Here is a 17,693-nt window from a genome sequence, read left to right as displayed (position 1 = left end):
ATACTCATTTCGAATGTGGATGACATGCACTCAACAAAATTATCAGCATGCTTTTGAAATGATGAACCAAATATTATATCATCAACATAAACTTGACAAATAAGAATTTCACCTTTGGATTTCTGAATAAAAAGGGTATTTTCTACCTCACCTCGTTTGAAACCAATTTCAAGAAGATATTCTGTTAATCTGTCATACCATGCACGTGGTGCTTGCTTCAAACCGTAGAGGGCCTTTTTCAAATTGTACACATGATTCAAATTATGTGGATCTTCAAATCCTTTAGGTTGTCTGACATATGCTTCCTCACACAGGGTACCATTCAAGAATGCACTTTTGACGTCCATTTGAAATAATTTGATTTTCATGTAGCATGCAATGGCTAGCAGAAGCCGGATTGACTCAATGCGGGCAACAGGAGTGAAGGTCTCATCAAAATAAACCCCCTCAACCTGTGTGTACCCTTGAGCAACCAACCTTGCTTTGTTTCGAATGATGTTCCCTGACTCATCAGGTTTTATTTTTAAAAATTCATCTAGTTCCAATTATATTGACGTGGTCAGGAGGTGGAACCAGATCCCAAACATCATTTCGAACGAATTCATCAAGCTCATGATGCATAGCATTGATCCAAAACTCATCTTTTAAGGCTTCGTCAACATTTTTAGGTTCAAATTGAGATACAAAACATGAAAATCTTACCTGTGAGTAAGCCGAGCTCATGCATATAAGTCCAGCCATTTTTCGGTAGTCGACTTTCTCTTTCTTTCGAGTTTGGACTTAACCTTGCACACTTCCAATTATTTGAGATGATGGATGATTTCTTTGAATCTTAGTCGGTATATTCTGTCCATCATCTGCTGTGTCATCATCACTATTTGCTTCGTCCTCAAATTCAGTGACTTCAGTGTCACATGTTGTGCTAGGTGTTTCAACATCTGGGGCAACACCTGCATTTTCTAATATGGCCAGGTTTTCCAGAAGATCATCAATGTCATCCTCAGCAGTTTTCTTCTTGAGATCTGCACAATCATCAAAAACTACATTAATTGATTCCATAATAGTCCTTGTTCTTATATTAAACATATGATAGGCACGACTATTAGTGGCATACCCTAAAAACAGACATTTATCACTCTTTGAATCGAATTTAGCAAGTTGATCCATGTCATTTAAAGTGTATCAGATGCATCAAAAAATATGAAAATATTTGAGATTAGGCTTCTTTCCCATGATTATCTCATAAGATGTCATGGTTGAGCCACTTCTCAAATACATTCTGTTTGAGATATGACAAGCCGTATTTAGGGCTTCTGCCCAAAAACGCTTTGAGATATTCTTTGATGTCAGCATCACCCTTGCCATTTCTTGAAGTGTTCTGTTTTTGAGTTCGGCAATTCCATTCTTTTGTGGACTTTTTGGTGCCGAAAACTCGTGTGAGATACCTTTCCTGTCACAAAATGATGAGAATGAAGAGTTCTCAAATTCCTTACCATGGTCAGTCCTGATTCTTCCTACCTTCAAACCATGAGAGTTTGTGATTCTAGTGACCAATTGTTTAAACACACTGAAGGTATCCGATTTCTCCCTAATAAAACTAATCCATGAAAACCGTGAGAAATCATCAACACATACGAAAGAATATTTCTTACTTCCAAAGCTTTCGACTTCCATAGGACCCATAAGATCCATGTGAAGTAACTCCTGACAGCGTGTTGTCCCAGATGTTGACAACACCAGGTGTGACACACGAATCTGTTTTCATTTTTGACACTCACTGCACACATAGGGTATTCCTGATGAAAGATTGGACATGCCTCGCACTGCCTCGTATTTACTCAGATTCTTCAAGGTTTTGAAATTAACATGGCCGAGTTTTTGATGCCAAAGACCAAGTTCAGTGATTTGTGCCCGTTTGCATGACAGTTTTTCACCAATTTGGTAGCAATTGTCCGAGGACCTTGTACCTGTCATGATGCATATGTTAGATTCATCAAAAACTTCACACACATGCTTATTAAACTTAACATGCAAATTATCATCGCATAATTGACATGCTTATCAAGTTTGAGTTTACTCCTTCAACATGGAGCACATTGTGGAGTTTTGGTAGTCTTTCGACGTTCAAAGTTCCCTTTCCAACAATTTTTCCTTTGGCTCCCCCTCCATAGGTTACTCTGCCACATTTTTGTTCAACATAATCGATGAGATATTCTCTTGACCTTTTCATATGGCGTGAGCTTCCACTATCGAAGTATCAGTAATCTGCAGTGTTGGTTTTTAATGAAGTATAAACAACATTACATTGATTTCTTACCTTTGGTACCCACACCTGCCTTACTGTAGGTCGATTCTTGGAGGTGTTGCGGAAAGTGTTGTGCAACATCTGAGGCAACATCCGGCTTGACTTTTGGTTCATGCGGTCGTCCCTGAGTTTAAAAAAATATGGCCTGATATGTCCATGCTTAAAGTAGTAATGTCATATATACCTTTGTTTTCTCTTCTTAGGAACATGTGCAGTGGGTTGTCTTTTCGGTGGAAAGCTTTTGGTTGAAGGTGTAGGTTGTGGCGGTATGAATGTTTCAGTTTTTCGTTTCACAAAGACAGTGGATTTTGAAGATTCACCCGTTTCATGCACACTGTCTTTGAACCCTAGACCCTTCTTGTCATCTCTTCCCATCGAAAGTATGTATTCGAGCTTTGATGTGCTATAATTAAACTTGGACAAGGTTTCAGTTGCCTTTTGAAGTTCTTCTTTGATCTTTCCCAATTCTAAATCCTTTTTGCTCAGAATTACTTCAAGTTTGGCAACCACGGCTCTTAGATCAGTATTTTCCTTTACAAGAGTGGAGTTAAGCTTGTTTCTTTTAGTCCAATCCTCAAACAATTCTTCATAAAGCTTTTGAACACTCTCAGGAGTCATCTCTTCATCATCAGCTTCTGATTCATCATCTTCACTCGAATTTCAAGAAGTTGTGGATTTCAAACACACTGATTTTTTGCAGATGTTGGGCCAGGTGTGGCAACACCTAAAGGATTCACTTGCAGCCTGCAATTTTCTGCCAATAATGCAGTCAAGGAGGTGTGATTTTCTTCATCATTGAATTTCTCCTCCTCATCAGATTCTTCATCGCTTAGAGATGCATTGTAGCATTTGTTCTTTCGCAATCTGTTGGCACATTGGTAGGTGTGGTTTTTACGTGTTTTATTGCATTAGTTTGTGTGTGTTTGCATTGTGCATGCGTAGATTTCATTTACATTTTGTTCATTTTAGAGTAAACATATGCATTTGATCATATCTCACTTGTGTGTGACAAATTTGCAGGAAAAATGACCGGAAAACAGAATCTGGAGCAAAGTGCGCAAGCCAAGAAGGAAATGGCAGAAAGGTTGGCGCCCGAGCGGTAGAAAATTACCGCTCCGGCGCGAGAGGTGATCCGAGCAAGCAAATCTCAAGAGAGGATGGCGCTTGCGTGGTAATATTCTACCGCCCGGGCGCGAGAAATGATTTTCGAGAAGTAAACATACAGAAAACTCGGCGCTCGGGCGGTAATTTTCTACCACCCGAGGGCGACTGCCGCATTTCCCAAGCAATTTACAGAAGGTGTGGCCTCGAGCGGTAATTGACTACCGCCCGAGCGCCACCTATTTTGGAAAAAGTTCCTTGCCGATTCCTTACCTTATTATGGGGATGTGGATGATATGGAGGGGATCTTTGGACGTTTTGAGGGCATTCAGACATTATTCATCAGCCGCCACAAGCTTTGGAGAGGATTCGCGCTTGGATTGAAGATTCGACAATTTTCCGGGCATCGTCTTTGCATTTTTCATCAAATCTAGTATCTCTACTCTAGTTTTTATCATTCAAACATTGTTTTGTTAATTTTAAATATGAATTCGAGTAGCTAATTTAAAATATTTGTTGGGATTTAAGAGGATCCTACCCCAAGCTTTGATTTAATCAATTTATATTTCGATTGTTGCGTTATTCTTGAATGTGCTACTGTTTTTCATTGTGTTGTTAGAGTGTAGCTAACTTTAACAACGTTTTTATATTGCTAGTGAGTTCGAGAGAATAACTTCTGATAGAAACGAGTAGTATAATCCGTGGATCTACAATTTACATAGATATATGAAATTGGATATGCGCCGATAGTTATAGTCTTAAGGGTCGAAAACTAGGGGATTTCATAGATCGACATGCGATTTACTCTTGATAAATAATTAAAGACATTTAATTACTTCATTGAGTAGAATTAGTTTGGCATAGCTCGAGAGAGTGTGTTCAATTGAATATGAAATCCTGTCGGAAGCATTTAATCATTATCGAACGAATTAATTAATTAACGAGGGGTAGGTGAACCGATATTCCCAACAAATTCATTTCCCATTGAATTTTGAATCAACCATTCCAGATATTATATCTCATTATTTAATTCCTGAATATTTTGATTTGCATGTTTATTTGATCATAGTAGTAATAATCAATCAACCAATTTTCATTTGCAAAAGATTTAATAACTGAAAATAATAATTGTCAAACACAGTCTCCAGTGGAACGATACTCGTACTCACATACATTATACTATTACTTGACATCGTGCATTTGCGATTAATTTTTGAGCATACAAAATCATATTTTTATTAAGGATTCCATAGTGCAAGTTTTGCTCGATCAAGTTTTTTGCGCCGTTGTCGGGGACTGTTAATCTACAATTTTATTTTCAATTATTTACTTTTTCATTCTCTATTTTACTTTATTTAACACCTTCGATTTCTTCGCAGGTATCTCTCTTGTACATGCCAAAGTCTCTAGAGTCTGAACTAGAGATATTCGATCCCGAGATTGAAAGAACCTTACGCAGGAGACGACAACAGCAGAGGATTAAAGACATAATGAATAGGAACGAACGTGAGGAGGAGCATCACGAAGATCTAAGGGTCGAAGAGCCAAGGCGCATACCCATGCTTGAGTATGCGCAACCGTCACTTGATGGAGCACGTCCAAGCATAGTGCGACCAAATGTCAGGGCAAACCAGTTCGAGATTAAGCCAGCCATAATTCAAATGATCCAGAACACTGTCCAATTCAGGGGGAATGCGCTGGATGATCCGAACATTCACATCGCCGACTTCTAAGAAATTTGCGATATTTTTAAATTTAATGGAGTTTCAGATGATGCTGTTAGACTACGTTTATTTCCGTTCTCTTTGCGTGATAAAGCTAAATCTTGGTTGAATTGTTTGCCTGTAGGGTCAATCACAACTTGGGAAGACATGGCTAAGGCATTCCTCTTGAAATACTTTCCTCCTTCGAAAACCATGAAGCTGCGAGCGGACATAACCACCTTCTCTCAGTTTGAGCAGAAGTCACGCTACGAGGCTTGGGAGCGCTACAAAGACTTATTGCGAAGATTCCCACATCATGAGTTGCCTCTTGGGTTAGTTGTCAAAAATTTTTACTATGGTTTAATTTCATCTAACCGAACCATGATAGATGTTGCGGCCTGCGGAAATCTGTTGAGGAAAACGGCCGAAGAGGGGTATGAGTTACTAGAGGAGATGGCTGCTAGCAGCTATCACCCTCAATCTGAGAGGAACACTTAGCGAAGGAATGCAGGAGTACACCAGGTAACTAACTTTTCAGCTGTCACTGCACAATTAGAAGCACTTAACAGGAAAATAGGCAGCATGAACGTAAACGGGACAGCGATGCGCCTGCAAGAGATATTTTGTGAAAAATACGGAGGAGAACACTATGTTAAGGACTGTCAAGACAGTGGTCCTTTCTATGTGAATGAGGAGGCACCAGTGAATCAAGTGGGGATTCAAAACCGTCCGAGAAATGATCCTTATTCAAATACATACAATCCTGGATGGAGACATCACCCCAACTTCTCATGGGGTGGTCAAGGCAGTCAGGATCGACCACAAGGAGGACAGCAGTATAGTAAGCAACCGATGTATCGACATGAGCCTCAAGATGAGAAATCTAGTTTGGAGCAAATGATGTCGAAGTTCATTTCAGCCACCGAGACTAGACTGCAAAAACAAGATGCATCAATAAAGGGCTTGGAGAATCAGATAGGTCAGTTGGCTAAATTGATCACGAGCAGAGAACTGCGCACCTTGCCAAGCAACACGGAAACTAACCCGAAAGAGCAAGTGAAAGCCATAGCGTTGAGGAACGGAAAAGTGCTTGAACAAGAAGAGAAAGAAAAAGAAGATCAACGAGAGGGAGCGGTTGACACATCTACAGGTAAATCTTCTAAATCTACACCCGCACCCACTGCACAATCTACAATTGCAATTCCCCCACCTTTCCCTGCAGCATTAAAAAAGGCGAGATTGGATGCGCAATTCGGTAAGTTCTTAGAGATATTCAAAAAATTGCACATTAATATTCTTTTTGCTAATGCTCTGATGCAAATGCCGAGCTATGCTAAATTTCTGAAAGACATTTTAGCTAACAAGAGGAAGTTGGAAGATCACATGACGATAAACTTGACTGAGAACTGCTCTGCATTGGTACAAAACAAGATACCACCGAAACTAAAAGACCCAGGGAGTTTTTCTATTCCTTGCATGATTGGTGATATTGTTTTTCATAAAGTCTTGTGTGATCTTGGAGCAAGTATAAATCTTATGCCTTTATCTGTATTCAGGAAACTTGGATTGGGCGAGCCTAATCCAACACAGATGTCCTTGCAACTAGCTGACGGTTCCAGTCAAACATCCATGAGGAGTCAAAGAAGATGTGTTGGTGAAAGTGGGAAAGTTTACATTTCCTATTGATTTTGTGGTGCTTGACATGGAAGATGATAGGGAGATGCCTTTGATTTTAGGGAGACCGTTCCTTGCAACCGACAAGGCCGTGATTGAAGTGCAAGAAGGGAAGTTGACTTTTAATGTTTTTAACACTCTTAAGCACACACTGCACACTAATGATTTTTTTATAGTTGATTCATCGGATTCACTTGTGTGTCAATTTGTGCAGGATGCTACGAAGGACCCATTGGAAGGTACGCTCACCACTGAATTGAAGGAGGATGAACTTCATGATGAAAAATCTGCAAGAGTGGCGTACTGTAATGCCAACCATCAATGGAAGAATCCAGAAAGGATGAAATTGGAAGACATGGGGGATCGAAGAGATTTGACCCCTCAGAAGTCAAGCAATGAGGAACCGCCAACACGTGAGCTAAAACCACGGCCTCCGCACCTGAAGTACGTGTACTTAGAACGTACAAAGCGAGTACCTGAAAGCGCATCACGTCGAGAGAATTCAAAGAAGGTGAAAAGGTGCTGCTATACAACTCCAAGCTGCGCCTGTTTCCTGGCAAGCTCAAGTCAAGGTGGACGGGCCCTTACATGATCACCAAGGTGTTTCCCCCGAGTGACATAACTGTGAGAGATGAAAAAATGAGCCATTCACTGTCAATGCTCAACGATTGAAGAAATATTTAGGTGGCACAGGGAACGACAAATTGGAGTCACTCGATTCCAAAACAATAAGAACTGAGGGAAACCTGCAGTCTAGCTCTCGACTATAAATTGAGAACTAATTTCTTTCCCTCTCTACTCGTTTTAATTTTTTTTCTTGTACTTTTGTTGAGTTTTATAGTTTCAATTTGACTATCTTCAGCAGGGGGATGCAGCCGGAGTACCACCACCGGAGCACGACGAGAAGGAACCTTGATCAAGGGAATTCACTGTTTCCCCTTCTTTGCATTTCCTTTTTCTATTGCTTTATGTTTTATTTCTAATTGTTGTTTCATTTGGGCATTAATTTTGCATTTGTTTCTGTGTCTGCATTAATGTTTGCATTTATGTGTTTTCATCTTTGGTGCAATGGGGACATTGCACACACCTAGTATGAGGGGGTCGGTTAGTATGTGTCGCATGAGTGTCAGATGATGGTGAAACTAGTAAATTGGTAGCCAATGATTATTTTGGGCTAAATGAACTGCATGTTGCTTAGTCTTATCACTCGTTATGAATCCCCCGGTGAATTGAATTTTTTTTATGCACATTTAGTGGATTTTGATAGTGGTGTCGATGACAGTTAAGTTCAAAATAATATGTGAGGGGAACTGGATAAAAATAAGATGCGAGTAGAAATTGAATGAATATATGTTGAAATGAGTGACTGACCAGTAGCATGAACTCGAGTAAAAAATCAAATGTATACCTCAAATATCCTTCATCCCAATCGTGCATAGGACCTAAAAATTCATCTCTAGGCCAGATAAATAAACATACCCTATATTCCAAGCCTAGGGAGTGCGCATGAGAAAACTATGTGCCCGTTAAAAAAAACGGGGGATGTAAGGTGTGGAGGAGCCAAAAAGGGATGAAATCCTATCCCAAGGCTAAAAAGATAGAGATGTAAGGCGTTGAGGAATGTCAGAGAAAATTTCTGACAAGGGCATAGTGAAAATGATCTACGTACTCCTAATCTTTCTGAACCACTTGAGCATTTATGGCTATTGACTCCCTACATTTTGTTGTTCAACCATGAAACTCTACCCCTTTTTGTGTTTACTGGTTGGTCCCAAATGGAAACAGAACTCAGGAAAGAGAAACTTGCGTTGACTTGTTGATTCGGCAACCCACATGATTTGCGAATAAAACTATCTGAAACACAAGCTAGAAAAATCCACAACACACACGACCACATTTTTTGGAAAAATACAAATGTTTTGTGATGTTGTGAAAAGGGGATGTTAATGGATGTTGTGTTTTAACTAATTGGATGTGGTTCACAAACCCGCTGAGGCAGGAAGATGTCAGTTTGCTATTTCTTCATTAGTCTAGTTATTTTAGTACTTTCACTTTGTGTTTATTTCATGTTTTGGTTGTGGTCTGTAACCTATTTTGCTTGAGGGCAAGCAAAAGGTTAGTATGAGGGGGTTGATAGGTGTGGTTTTTACGTGTTTTATTGCATTAGTTTGTGTGTGTTTGCATTGTGCATGCGTACATTTCATTTACATTTTGTTCATTTTAGAGTAAACATATGCATTTGATCATGTCTCACTTGTGTGTGACAAATTTGCAGGAAAAATGACCGGAAAACCGAATCTGGAGCAAAGTGCGCAAGCCAAGAAGGAAATGACAGAAAGGGTGGCGCCCGAGCGGTAGAAATTTACCGCTCGGGCACAAGAGGTGATCCGAGCAGCAAATCTCAAGAGAGGATGACGCTCGGGCGGTAATATTCTACTGCTCGGGCGCGAGAAATGATTTCCGAGAAGAAAACTTACAGAAGACTCGGCGCTCGGGCGGTAATTTTCTACCGCCCGAGCGTGACTGCCGCATTCCCCAAGCAATTTACAGAAGGTGTTGCGCTCGAGCGGTAATTGACTACCGCCCGAGAGCCACCTATTTTTGGAAAAAGTTTCTTGCCGATTCCTTACCTTATTCTGGGGATGTGGATGATATGGAGGGGATCTCTAGACGTTTTGAGGGCATTCAGACATTATTCATCAGCCGCCACAAGCTTTGGAGAGGATTCGCGCTTGGGTTGAAGATTCGACAATTTTCCGGGCATCGTCTTTGCGTTTTTCATCAAATCTAGTATCTCTACTCTAGTTTTTATCATTCAAACATTGTTTTGTTTATTTTAAATATGAATTTGAGTAGCTAATTTAAAATATTTGTTGGGATATAAGGGGATCCTACCCCAAACTTTGATTTAATCAATTTATGTTTCGATTGTTGCGTTATTCTTGAATGTGCTACTGTTTTTCATTGTGTTGTTAGAGCGTAGCTAACTTTAACAACGTTTTTATATTGCGAGTGAGTTTGAGAGAATAACTTGTGATAGGAACGAGTAGTATAATCCGTGGATCTACAATTTACATAGATATATGAAATTGGATACGCACCGATATTTATAGTCTTAAGGGTCGAAATCTAGGGGATTTCATATATCGACATGCGATTCACTCTTGATAAATAATTAAAGACATTTAATTACTTCATTGAGTAAAATTAGTTTGGCATAGCTCAAGAGAGTGTGTTCAATTGAATAGGAAATCCTGTCGGAAGCATTTAATCATTATCGAACGAATTAATTAATTAACGAGGGGTAGGTGAACCGATATTCCCAACAAATTCATTTCTCATTGAATTTTAAATCAACCATTCCAGATATTATATCTCATTATTTAATTCCTGAATATTTTGATTTTCATGTTTATTTGATCATAGTAGTAATAATCAATCAACCAATTTTCGTTGCAAAAGATTTAATAACTTAAAATAATAATTGTCAAACACAGTCTCCGTGGAACGATACTCGTACTCACGTACATTGTACTATTACTTGACATCGTACACTTGCGATTAATTTTTGAGCATACAAAATCATATTTTTATTAAGGATTCCACAGTGCAAGTTTTGATCGATCACACATTCATTTGCATAGTGTCCAAACACCTTACACTCTCTACACTACACTGAATCATACTTCCTTGAGTTAAATTGTTCTTTGCCTTCATTCCTTGGTTGAGATTGTTGCTTGCCAGAAAACCTTTGTGGTCTTTCAGGTGCAGGAAGACTTGGAAATTTTGAGGGTTGTGCATCCTTCTTCATATCTCTAATTCTTTTTAAGTAATCCCCGAATTTCTTTGTGATAAAGGAGATGGAGTCCTCACAAAGGTCTGATTCATTGACTTCTTGGGATATTTGAAGGAGGTCATTGTAGGTGTCATTTGAAGCTTGAAATGCAATTGTTTTCTGTTAGGATCGGTTAACGTATCAAAAGTGTTTAGAATGGGGGGTTGAATAAACATTCACAATTAAAATTGATCTTTTCAAATTTTGAGTTCAGTTTGGTGACAAACTGATTCTCGGAATCTTGTTGATCAATATCAATCAGTTAAACTGAATCAGTTGCGGAAGATAACTGACTGAAAGATAGAATACAAAAATAAAATGTGCAAGGGTTGTTTCTGGACGTTCGGAGATTTCAATTACTCCTACATCACCCCTTCTATCACAAGGATAGGATATTCACTAAAAGACTTTGATCAAATACAAGAATTGTACTGACCCACTTCAGCTTGGACTTAATACTGCCAAAAACTGAAACTCTTAGTATAACAGAATGTTCTCAGTGCTTAACTGATCTTAGCACTATCGAATTTCAATGATTATTACAACTTGTTGTAAGCTCAAATTGTAGCCTTAACTGTTACGAATAAATCAAGTAAGAGGTGAGCTGAGATTTTGACAGAGTGACAGCAAGCTTTTTGAATAGTATTCACTTCGTTGTTGTTTTCAGCTGCTCTTCTGTCATATTTATATGCTTCTTTTCTAACGGTAACTTGAGATATATTTGAATCTATGTATCCGTTGATTTCCACTTCATTATTCTTTGGACTTTGTTTGCGGCGTCTTAATTGCTTTAGTCGGAATGCGTTGTTCTAGGTAGTCTTGGTTGTGGTGCGGTGTTTCATATTCAGTTGTAATCTGTTATGTCTCTTTGTCGGTTGAAAGTTCTTTTCCGAGACATCTTCAGCTGAGAGATACTTAACTTTAAGGCATTCGGCTGGATGTATTAACTGATCGGTTTCCAACTGATCAGACAGTCGATTTCAGTTATTAAGTCCAGTTGCTGAGTTCAGTTGGTTCGTATTTTCAGTTGGTTGATCAGTTTGTCAAACTCCAGAATTTAGTTTCCGACAATTTCCCCCTTTATGGTGTTTGACAAAATTAAGTAACTGAACCCTTTATAGATAAGAGATTGATCAACTGAATTTCACGATTGATTGGACTCTTTGTAGATAAAATAAGAAACTGATCAACTGAATCAGTAACTTGATGAGTACAGTGAAGACTACTACTGAAACGAGAATTTCTTCTGTTGTTCTAGCATTCCTTTGATTTCTTCCCCCTTTTTGTCAAACTCCATCTTCTCAGATAATTTTCGAACATCAGTTGAAAGAATTTTGACATCTGCTGAGATACTTGAGACAGCAGTTTGTAAACAGGTCTGCAGCAATTCCATTTTATTAGAAACAGAAGTTTCTAATCGTTGAACTCGTTGACTAACTATATCTTGAGTTGTAAATAGGCTTTGAGCTAGACCTTTCTTCATCTCATCTATAGTTTTGGTGAGAGAATCCATGTTTGCTTGAATTGCTTTCAGTTTTGCAGAGTCATATTCAATTGAAGAATCCAATTTGACAGTGTGAGATAATTGTGTAGATTGAATCTTCTTGATGTCAGTGATTATCTGCTGCATATTGTGCTGCATATTTTGGATCTCTTCAAGAACAAGATCCATTTCTGTGGATTGAGGAGGAGATGACTGATGAGGGAATTCCGGTCCCTTTGTGGTTTGATCAAATATAACCAACTCTTGGTTAGTTGCTACTGTTTCAGCAACATTCTGAACTGAAGTGATTGTTGCAGCAATGTCTTCTGGAACTTGAGGCGGAGAAAGTGGATGTTGATCAGCAGATGAGCTGCCTGGAGGAATAATAGAGTCTGATGAAGTCAAAATTGGTGTCTCTAGAGGATGATCTTGGGGATCAATTTGCACATCAGTTGGAATAGTCTGTTCAGCAGAAGGATCTGGCTGAACTGGTGCTTCTGAAGAGATAGGCACCTCTGGATTGATTTGATCAACGGGATGATCAACATTATCAGAAATGGGTTCACTCAATTGTGATTCTTGCACCACTATCTGAATAATTTCATCAATGTTTGCGAAAGATAATTCTGCTTCAGTGTACATTTGATGTTCACCAGTTGGTGATTGAGACACATCTTGAACTGCTCTTCAGTTGGAATAATAGCCTGTTCATAGGATGACTCTTTCTGCTTTGAGGGAGGTTCTTCAACTATTTACTTTTCATCATCGTCTGAATCTCCTTTATGAAGGACTAACTCTTGATCCATTTCCCAAAACTTTATCTGAGATAGCAATCCCATCAGATCGGTGTCTAGCTGAGTGATCACCGCATGATCAGCATAGGCAGTAGGATTTGTTGGAACGTAGTTAGCCTTCAGTTTGTCAATAATTTGTGTTAACTTCTTTGCTCTCATCTGATCAAACAAATATGTTTTTCTCTCCATAGCTTGGGCAATGGTAGCAGCTTTGACTATCTTGATGACAGAAGCTTCCAGTTTGATGAATTTGTTCAGTTGAGATTTCTTTCTTAGTTGCTTGGCAAAAATCTGTGTACGATAGGCTGTCCAAGCATCATAGAGTTGAAGTTTTGATGCTGCAAAATCATTAACCTCGTCCCAAACAAGGTCAATGTGGGTTTGAATGGTATTGGATGGCCTTGGTTCTTCAGTCAATTTTCCCTTGCCTTTGTCAGAACTGAGGATGTGTGGAATTTCCAGACCAGTTCGTGTAGTATCCACCCGTTCTATAATACTAATGCCCATGGGTCGGGCAGGTGCCAGAGGAGTGGAACGAGTAATATTAATTAGAGGGGCTTTGATCCTAACTGTTTCTTTCTTTGCACCAATTGATTTTCCTGGTGGGATGATCTTCAGAGGGACTGCTTCAATTGGCTGCTGAGCATCTGAAGATATTGGCTTGTCAGTAGGAATAGATTCCTCTGTAGTTATTGGTTTAATCCTCTGGGTTCTCGGTTTCTTGGTGATCTTTGAGGAAGGAGTTTTCTCTGAATCGGATTCTTCCACAATTAATTTTCTTTTTGCTGACTTCATTTGAGCCAATGTCTTGGCCTTTTTTACTGATTTAGGAGCCGCCTGTTGAATCTCAATCTCCTGTTTTATCTTTACAAACTGATCAGGAGAGATGTCCAATTTTTTCTTGGGTGGCATAGTATTCTTTGCATTAAAGACTTTGAATTTTGATGGTTTTTCTGTATTATCTGCCACTAACCCCTTCACTTTCACCAGATAGCTCAGTTGCACTGCAAAACCTTTGGACTGTTTGGATGATAGAAACATATTCTTTAAAATATTGAATATAAGATGCTTCAAGTTGAATTTATGTTCAGCCATAATGATAGAAATAGCTTGAAATTTTTCCAAAGTAAGTGCAGCAAAAGATCCAGCTTTCGCCAAAATCCCTTTGACGACTATATCAGCAAGTAACTGAACTTCGTGCTTCAGTTCCTTCTTTGGGTCGGAAACATTGATTTTCCGTCCTTCAGCAGAAAGTGAGGTTTGCATCTTTTCAATGTCAGATGCCTTAACATCAGATAAGTGTGCTAGTCCATCAGATGGTAAAGAAAAGATTTCTCCAAAGGAATCTTCGGAAATGGTCAGCAGGTGACCATTGATAGTAAAAGCGATGTTTCCATCAGAATTGATCGTACCATTAGAGTAGATTTCCTGAAGTTCTTTGGGGTAGATCTCTTGTGATGATTGTCCCAAGAATGTCCTTAACCCAGCAGTTTCGAGTTTTTGAAAAACATTCTAGACATTAGCGTCGCCAAAAGATAGAATTGATCCAAAGTTGATAGCCATTGCATTCAGCATGTAAGCGGGAATTTGATTCGCCATTTTGATAGATAAAATGATCTGCAATTTGTAAACGAGAGCTCTGGAATTAGTATTCTCTTAGAAACTGATTGTACGCGTAAGAAGAAAAACTGAATTGAAGCGGGCTTAGTACAGTTGTTCGTGACTGTTTAAATTCGAGACACGTGTCAGTCAATTAAAAATTTGAGTAAAAATGTGTGTACGTATGCTATAAGCGTGTGTACAATTTAAATGGTTCAAATGCTTCCACGTTTTCAAGATATGATTCATCATTAGATAGTAGACAGTCACGTTACTTGATTTGGAATATAATTCGTTTTAATCAGTTAACTTATATGAGAAGATTAGTGAAATTCCCAACTGAAAGATCAGTTGAAAGACTGTGTCCTTTCAGTTTGAGAATTTACTAACATTTGTCTTCTCAGTTAACCTCTTAAAACCATTATTCCCCCTTAATTAGTGCATAAGATAATTAAAGCGAATAAATTCAAAGATTAGAAAGATTATCGGTCTGCTGAAATGTTGACGACTCTTCAGCTTCCTTGATATTCTGCTATAAATAGACATAACACGGTTAGTTTCAGTTATATTGGTGAAAAATATTCAAAACTAAAGAATGGCAGATGCGAGTAGCTCGAGTGCTTCGCCATTTTCTCTGGAAGCTAGGAAGACTGCCATAGAAGACTTCGTCTTCTATAAGAGTCTTCCCTACTGGGAAAGGTTACAGGAGCTAGAGTTCCTGTATAATTCTGGAGAGGCTACTACTCCCAAGCTGATGGCAGAGTTGAGAGAAGTGCGGGAGCACTTGAACATAGCTGTGTGGGTGGACGTCTTCAAGGAAGGTCATATCTATCAGCTGATGCTTCAAAAGGAACTAGAGCTCCTTAATCGCATAGCTTCTTCTCACAGTGTTTGCAAAACATCTTCCTCAGCTCTATCTGTTTGGTTGAGAATGTGGATAGATGATATAGAGGAAAAATATGAAAATGTAATTCAGGCAAATATTTATTGTTGAATGAAGTATTTATTTTGGCTTATCTTTGTTTTTCTTTTTCCTGCAAATAATAAATTATGATCATAAACAAATGAACTGATGAAAGACTAACTGATATAAGTTGATTAAGAATTGAAATCAGTTAATTGTTGAGTTGTAAATGGTAGACTGATATCAGTTGACAATGAACAACTGATAGTTAAGAGGCCTCGGTAAATGAGAAAAACGCTTCGGTTGACTAGAGTCTCTTCAGTTTCTTTATCATTCAAATTTTATCTGTCTATAAATAAGATGATAGAATGTGAGACAACAACAGTTCAAAATGTCGGATTCAAGTGACTCTGGTGCATGCAGCAGTACACACGTTCATGTTACTGAACAATCGAATCCACGTTTAGAAGAGATGAAGAGAAGGATGGAGGAATATGTTTTCAAAAAGATGATGTCAACATGGTTTAAGATTCATGAGTTGCAGAGAGTGAGTAGAAGTGGAGCGATTCCTACTTTTGCTCAGGAAGCAACAGCAAGAAAGTATCTTGAACGTTTTGAAGTTAGGCATGTTACAGATTTGATTGAGGACAAATGTTTGTTGGAGGCGATGTTATGGAAGGAGTGGCATGTGGTTGATAAGATTTCAAAACTAGGGCATTTTCTAGAATTCGAATTTATGAGATGAATGATTGGGTTAGGGATTGGCTAGATACAGTTGGTTCTATGATTTCTGCTGTAAACTGGGAACGGTGGTATTCTTAATGAATTATTATTTTCAATTTGTTGTGTTCTTATTTTCTGCAGATAATTCTATTAGTGAAAGCAACATTAGTAATAATTTTAAGACAAATCAATTAAACCAAGAATATTGCGAAAGTAAGAAAACTTAGTCTCGGGTAATGGTTTGGTAAAGATGTCGGCTGCTTGTTGTTCAGTTGATATATACTCCAGTCTAATGTCCTTCTTCAAAGCATGATCTCTGATGAAGTGTTGTCTGACATCTATATGCTTTGTCCTTGAGTGGAGAACTGGATTATAAGTGATGGCAATTGTACTCGTGTTGTCACAAAATATGGGCGAATTATTTGTAATTACTCCATAATCTTTCAGTTGTTGCTGGATCCAGATCAGTTGTGCACAGCAACTACCAGCAGCAAGGTATTCTGCTTCAGTTGTTGAGGTAGCTATATCTGTCTGCTTCTTGCTGAACCAAGAGATCAGTCTGTCTCCTAGAAACTGACAAGATCCACTTGTACTTTTTCGATCAAGCTTACATCCTACATAATCTGCATCTGAATATCCAACTAAATTGAAAGTAGAGTCTTTAGAATACCATAACCCAACATTTTGTGTGCCCTTAAGATATCTCAAAATTCTTTTAGCAGCTGAGAAATGTGATTGCTTAGGATTTGCTTGGAATCTAGCACACATACACACAGCAAATACAATATCAGGGCGACTGGCAGTTAGGTATAATAATGACCCAATTAAACATCGGTATAGTGTCGCCTCAACTGATATTCCCCCTTGATCAGTGTCCAATTTAACTGATGAGCTCATGGGAGTATTTGCAGCTGAACATGATTCCATGCCAAATTTCTTCAGCAGCTCCTTTGTATATTTAGTCTGACTGATGAATATGCCAGTCTCCAGTTGCTTCACTTGTAGTTTAAGGAAGAATGTCAGTTCACCCATCATGCTCATTTCAAACTTTTCCTGCATCAACTTAGCAAATTTCTCGCATAATTTGGGGTTAGTTGACCCAAATATGATATCATCAACATAAATTTGAACTAATAAAATGTGATTATTCTTAGTAAATTTGAATAAGGTCTTATCAACTTATCCAACAGAAAAATCATGATCAGTTAGAAATTTTGAAAGAGTTTCGTACCAAGCTCTGGGAGCTTGTTTAAGACCATATAATGCTTTGTTCAACTGATATACATGATCAGGAAAGATGTGATTTACAAAACCTGGGGGTTGTTCAACATATACTTCCTCTTGCAATTGGCCATTTAGGAATGCACTTTTTACGTCCATCTGAAAGACCTTGAAATTCTTGTATGATGCATAGGCAAGAAACATTCTGATTGCTTTCAGTCTTGCAACTGGAGCATATGTCTCAGCATAGTCAATTCCTTCTTCTTGTCTGTATCCTTGTGCTACTAATCTTGCTTTGTTGCGTCCAACCGAACCATCTTCGTTCAGTTTGTTTCTGAAAACCCATTTTGT

The sequence above is a fragment of the Primulina tabacum genome, chromosome 13, assembly GCF_025594145.1.
Source record: "Primulina tabacum isolate GXHZ01 chromosome 13, ASM2559414v2, whole genome shotgun sequence".
Taxonomy (NCBI): Eukaryota; Viridiplantae; Streptophyta; class Magnoliopsida; order Lamiales; family Gesneriaceae; genus Primulina; species Primulina tabacum.
This window is presented reverse-complemented; position numbering follows the sequence as displayed.